Raw genomic sequence first — 7250 nt, 5'->3', positions numbered from 1 at the left:
GGCCCTCTATGAGGTGGATTGATTCAGTGACTGGGATAATTGGGATGGGAGTGTCGGAGGCAGTGCGATTGGCACAGGACAGAGCGGAGTTTAGGGCTGTTGTAAATGGGGTCGCTATGAGTCGCAGGCTACTCGACAGCACATAACAACAACAACAACGACAACAGCACCTGCAGCGTCAAGAAAACAGAAATACTCAGCTCTAGGCCAATAAATAACGTCATGACAGGTGGATAAAGTTTGAAATTGTTAACAATTTCATCTAACTTGGATCTATGATCCTTTTGTACTAGAAGTCTGGAGATCAAGAGATGTATAACGTGAAAAGTTTACTGTAAGAGATCTCTCAAAAATACAGTTGAAAAAGAATTTCAGTTTAAAGACTAAGTTTTGCCTGATTCAAGACATGCTTTTTTCAGTCACCTACTCATTTGAGATTGGAACAATGAATAAGGATGATAGAAGAATTGGTGTTTGAGTTTTGGTTTTGGAGAATAGTGCTGAATACTGCATGGATTGCCAAAAGACCAAGTAGCTATGTCTTTGAGAAGGTGCAGCCAGAGTGCTCCATGGAGGCAAGGAGGGTGAAGCTTCTTTTCACATACTTTGGGTACATATGTTGTTAGGAAAATATAGTGCCTGCAAAGTGACAGCATACTTAGAAAGATAGAGAATCAGTAAAGGATAAGACCCTCAGTGAGATGGATTGATACAGTGACTGTAGCAATGACTAGCGTTTGTCATAGATGAAGAAGATGACACAGGATAGGACAGTATTCACATTTTTGTGCATAGGTTGGCTATGCGTTGTACATGACTCAACTGGATCTGACAACAATCATGTGAAGCTAAATGAATCAAGAGAAGTCCCCTGCTGTGTGTGTATGTATGTCTGTATGCATATGCGCACAGGTGTGAGACAGATCATTAAGATGTTATCAGATCTGAGTTCATTAAGAACTTCATACTCAGAAAAGTGTAGGGTGAGTGAAAGATAGAAAAACTTAAGTCAAGGTGGATTGCCACAGTGACCATAACAAAGACTTAACAACAGAGATTATGAGAATTTCATAACACGGTTTTGTTCATTCTATTTAGTGTAGTTATTAAAGTCAACTTGAGGTCATTTAAAAGCAAACAAAGAGCACTACCTATTTGGCACATAACAGAACAGTCAGTGGTTAAAATTCACCAGCCACTTTGAGTCATAAAGATGGTGTCAAAACACACAGCTTTATAGACCCTCTAAATGGTCACTATGTATTACAATTGATTTAATTGAATGTTGTTGTTATGTTATTATGTTGTTATTGCTGTTTTGTGCTATGGAGTCACCCTATCCAGGACAGAACTGTTTGTTCTTCTGACAGTCCTTGGTATGTTCAATCCTAACTGCAGCATCACAACAAAAAGGTAAAAATCCTTCTTCTGTCATTCTTGGTTATCGTCCAGTTCTCTGATGCATAGCAAGTAATTGTGAAGATAATGCCCTGGATCAGGCATACCTTATTCTCCAGACTGACACTGTTGCTCTTAGAGAGGTCCCTGATAGCAGATTTTTCCAATATAATTCATCTTTTGATTTCCTGACTGCTGGTGCCAGGATTGTTGATTGTGGTACCAAGTACACAGAAGTTATCAACAATCTTAATCTCTTCTGTGTCTATCTTGAAGCTGCCTATTGACAGTGGTGAAAATCCATATTGAAGATTAAAGTCTTTCACCTTCTGCAGCAAAAACCTCATGTCCATTTCGGTTTCAGCAAGCAAAGTTATGTCATCTGCATAAAATAAGTTGTTGATGAGTCTTCATCCAATCCTGATGCCACTTTCCTCCCCATAAAGTCCAGCCTCCTGTATGATCTGTTCTGCTTATAGATTGACAAGGTATGGAGATAGGAGGCATCCTCGACATATATCATTCCTGATTTTGAGCCATGCATTGTCTCCCTGCTCTGTTGTGACTACTGCTCCCTTGTCGGAGTATAGGTTTTCCAAAAGCACGATTAAGTGGAAGAATAGTCAAAATAATAATAGATTTAGACAAGATTAGAATGGTTGATATTTTTTTTAAAAAAGACATAGAAATAATGAGTATAAAGAGGAGGACATTTGTGGCTACAGCAAGAATCTCCTATATTGAATGTTGTTGTCATACCTGAGTGCCATTGAGTCAAAACTAACCCATAGCTGACCAGCTAGCAATTTTCAGAGGCAGTTAATCGAATGGAAGGATATTCTCCATCCTTCTGTGAAGCAGCTGGTGTATTCAATCTACATGTGTTTGAGATTGCTGTGCGGCTTCTTACCACTCAACTATTGTAGCTTCTGAATATATTAAATATTAGTATTATTAAATAGTGTCAAGTAAGACCCACAGTAACCCTATGAACAAATTATTTGAAATTATATGAGATAATTATTGAGTTATCTCATGCTATCCTCACAGTCTCTGACACATTCAAGCCCATTGCTGAAGCCACTGTGTCAATCAACCTTGCTATGGGTCTTCCCCTCTTTCCTCCTCCCTCTATGATCCCAAGCATGATGTACCTCTCCAAGGAATAACCTATCCTAGCAACAAGGTCAAAATATGTGAAACAAAGCTTCATTATCTGCCTCCAAGGAGCACTCTGGCTACATCTACTCTAAGACATATCTGCTTGGGGGCTTTGTTTGGGGGGGGTGAGCATGCACACTTGTTGTGTGCAATATTCAATACTCTTCTCCAGCATCACAGTTCAAAGTCATCTATTCTTCTTCTGTTGCCCTTAGTTATTGTCCAACTCTCAAATGCATAGCAACTGACTGAAAAAGACCATGGTCTAAATCAGGTGCAATTTTGTCCTCAAACTGACATCATTTTCTTCAAGAATTTGGAAAGGCCCCTTGCTGCAGATTTTACAGCGGAAATATGGGAACTTCTGACTGCTAATACCAAGTATATTGATTTTGGGTCCATGTAAGATGAAGTCATTGACACTCTCAATACTTTGTCCATTCATCAGGATTTTGTCTATTTTTCCAGTGGTGAGAATTTCTGTTTCCTTGGTGTTGAGATGCAATTAACATTGAAAGCTATGGTGGTTAGCCTTCTAAAGCATGTGTTTTAGGACCTCCTCACTGATGTGTCTAATGTTATAATGGTTACACATGGTGGATAGTGTTTGGTGGAGCTCCTTCATTAAAACAAGCTTGGAAGCAGCAGTAGCATCCACTTCTGAAATAGCTTGCCCCCAGAAACTCTATGAATGTGGAGAAACTATGAAAGTTGCACAAGTGTTCATTTCTTTCATTCATAGGGTCATTAATTCATTCATGAGTCATCTACAAACCTACAGCACTTAACAACAACATAGAGATAGTTGTGATGACCTAGTGGACAAAAGTTATGCTACCAAGCCAAAAGTGGGTGATTTGAATCTGCAACCCTCAAGCCTGGTTTTAATTGTTTTTGGTCAAACAAGTGTTATAGCCCTAGTCTTTCCATTTGCTATACAGCGTTAACTTGTGTTTGCTGTGATGCTAAACACTGTCACACTGATGTATAAATGTGATAATGGTTTCACATGGTGGACAGTGTTTGATGAAGCTTCCAATTAAAACGAGTTGGGAAGCAGGAGTGGCATCCACTTCCAAAATAGCTTGTCTCTGGAAACTCTATGGATGTGGAGAAACTATGAAAATTATACAAGTGTTCAGGCCTTTCATTCATAGAGTCACTATGAGTTATGTACAACTCAATGGCACGTAACAACAACAACGCTTTTAGTACAAGGTAGAATGTTACTGTTAAATACCATCTGTTATATTGCCACTCAATGTAATCCTATGCAAAATAGCTCTAAACCCTACCCTATCCTTGATCAGTCTCACTGCCTCCAACACCTACCAGTATCTCAACCAGTAACCTAGTTATTGTGTTCATTCATTTGATTCAGGGTCATCTTCTCCTGTGCTGTCCTTCTATTCTTCCAAGTATGATGTACTTCTACAAGGACTGGTCCCTCCTGGCAATTATGTTCAAAGTATATGAATTGGAGCTTCAAAATCCTTGCCTCTAAGGGGTAACTTTGTTTCACCCTCTCCAGAACATACCTGTGTGTTGTTTTTGTTCTCTGGCTCCCCATGGTATGTTGAATACTCGTCTCCAGAAGCACAATTCAAAGGGATGGGTTCTTCTATCATCCTTAATCATAACCCAGTTCTCTGATACATGGCAAGTAATAGCAAAGACCACAGTCTGGATTAGGTATACCTTAGACTTTAGACTGACATCATTGCTTGTTAGCACTCCAGGGAGCTCCTTGACAGCAGATTTTCCTAATGCACTCAGTCTTTTGAATTTTTCACCGCTGGTGCCAAGAGTGTTGATTGTGGAGCCAAACAAGAAGAAATTGTTAATGAGTTCGATCACTTCACCACCTACTATCATGCTGCCAGTTGGCCCAGTGGTAAGAATCCTTTTCTTCTTTAAACTGAACTTCAATCTATATTAAAGACTGCCATCCTTGACATTCTAAATCAAATTCTCCAGATTCTTCTCAGTTTCAGCAAGCAAAATTGCTATGTGCATAATGTAGATTGTTGATGAGTCTTCCTCAAATCCTTTTGGCACATACCTCCTTATAAAGGCCAGCCTTCTGAACTAACTGTTCTGTGTATAAATTGAAAAACTATGGAGACTAGATGCATCCCTAATGACTCATTTTTTTTCTTATTTTGAATCATGCAGTATTTCCTTGGTGTGTTCTGGCTATTGCTTTGGTTAAAGTATAGGTTTCTTATGAGCATAATCAATTGTTCTTGATTCACATTCTTCTCAAGGTTAGCCGTGATTGTTTGTGATTCACACAGAAAGTACCTTTGGATAGTCAAATAGACATTCCTCTGTTACTCTGTGTTTTCATCTGTGTAGATACATATGCATTGACTAAAATGTTCCTAGTACCATGGCCTCTTCTAAACTCAGCTAGTATTTCTGGTAGTTCTCTATCTATTTCAATTGGTTTTGGATAATCTTCAGTAAGATTTTTCTTGCCTGTGATATTAGTGATATTGTTCAATAATTTCCACACTCTTCTTTATCACTATTTTTTGTAATGGGATTAATATTGATCTTTTCCAGTCAATTGGCACAAACTAATGAGTAACACCAGAGCTGAATCTATTTCTTCAAATATGTCAATTAGTATTCCATCAATTCTTGGAGACTTGCTTTTTGCCAATTCCTTCAGACCAGCTTGAACTTCCTCATCAATCACCATTGTCTGTTTACCGTATATTGTTTCTTGATGTTGTTCAATGTCAGCCAATTCTTTCTGGTACAGTGACTCTGTGAAGAGGGAAGTAGAATGTGATGCTGGTGGTAGTTAGTCAGAGGACAACAGCAAGACACAAGCACCAAGCAGAGTGGAGCCATAGCCAAATTTATCAGTTACATTTGTAATGAGGGAGTGTCTCTCATATGTTTTTTAAATAAAATGCTTGTGTGTTAACTATTGGTCTAAATCTGAGCATCCAAATTAATACAGACTAAAGAGGAAGATTAGCCATCCACTTCCAAAATAACAGTCCTCTGACAACCCTGTGTACAAGAGAGCACACTTAAGTTTGAATAGGATTGTAAAATGACATTCTGCCAAACATTGAAAGAATACTAGGGAAGAAAAGATTGAAAATGAGAATCAAACACATTTTAAAATATTAATTGACATAAAACTAAAGTACAGAAAGATATAGACAAAGTTATGATCTAATGTGGGATTATAATCCAAGTTACAAAATGAAAGTGATATTAATGATTGAAATGAAAACTCATCTTCCCGGTGTATAAAATTTCCAATTAAGTAATTAGGTCTGATGGAATATGACAAGATGGAATTGACCTCTACATAGGGTATGCAGGATTATAATTTTTATGGAAGTAGAATTCCACATTTTCTATGGAAAGACTGTTGTCATTAGGCAATATGAAGTCAATCGTGACTCACAGTAACACTTTGAACAAGAGATGGAAACTTTATCTTTCACTGCTTGCAAGTTCTCTGTTATTCAACAAAGACATTGAGGTAGTCACTATGCCAACGAATTTCACTGAAGAGCTTCCTCTATTTCATTGACCATTGATCTTTTGGAAAGGAATTGTGCTTTCAAAACAAAAGTATGCAGTTCAAATTCACCAGATACTATGACAGAAATAACGGTAAATTTCCCCATGTGCAATTTACTTTTACTGAAAACTTGTTGAAGGGTCAACTGTGGGTCAGTTCTGACTTGACTATTCTCAAAAACAACTACCTTTTGCAGCATGATGTCTTTCTCCAACCTGTAGTTTTATCTTATAACAAGTACTTAAAATTATATACTTTTCATAAGAAATTCTCTGGTTCAATTTTTACTCCAAAGTAAGCTATTTTCTTCCTCACTGTTTTTATTTAACAATTTGAATTTAACACTAGATACAACATTTTTTCCAAAGTCAACAGACACTTTCTATTATGTCTGTCTCACCTTCTAAATAATATTATATTGATGTTTGTACTTCTACTGCTCAACACACTGCTTTACATTCTCTTTTTATTGAATAAAATATGATATCTGGAAAGAAAAAAATGTATCACCTAGTTTGTCAAGACTGATTTTGTGAAGGGATAGACTTCTGATAATCTCGTGCATTATCAATGAAATATCTAGACTGAAATTATGATACATCACAATAGAAATATGGATATTATCTTTTTGACACATCTAAATTAGATATCTGTGTTCTCTTACAGTGATCATTAGACTAGTTATATGATGTTATTCAGCAATTGAAATTCATTTAGTGCAAATTAAGATGGTTTTGTGTAAATTACAAATTAGATTTTGAAGAATTTGTATAGTAAAAATAATATATAGTGTCTTTGAAAAAATTTTATATTTTTGCATTGATATAACCTAAAGATGATAATAGATGTGGGAAATGGTTATTATAATTCTTTTGATTTTTCCTTTAATGTGGCTGTACGAGAAGGAATGTGGCTTGAGGATTGGTGGAAGAATCATCAACAACCTGCATCATGCAAATGACACAACCAACCCTGCTTGCTAAAGCTAAGGAGGACATGAAGCGCTAGCTGCTGAAGGTCAAGGACTGCAGTCTTCAATATGGATTGAAGCTCAATATCAAGAAAACAAAGATTCTCACCACTGGGCCAATTGGCAGCATCAGTAAGGATGGTGAAGAGACTGAGATAGTTAACAGTT

This window comes from Elephantulus edwardii, unplaced genomic scaffold (genome assembly GCF_000299155.1).
Source record: "Elephantulus edwardii isolate Elephantulus edwardi_28Jun2011 unplaced genomic scaffold, EleEdw1.0 scaffold00119, whole genome shotgun sequence".
NCBI classification, from domain to species: Eukaryota; Metazoa; Chordata; class Mammalia; order Macroscelidea; family Macroscelididae; genus Elephantulus; species Elephantulus edwardii.
The sequence above is the reverse complement of the archived record's forward strand: the minus strand, read 5'-3'. Positions refer to the sequence as shown.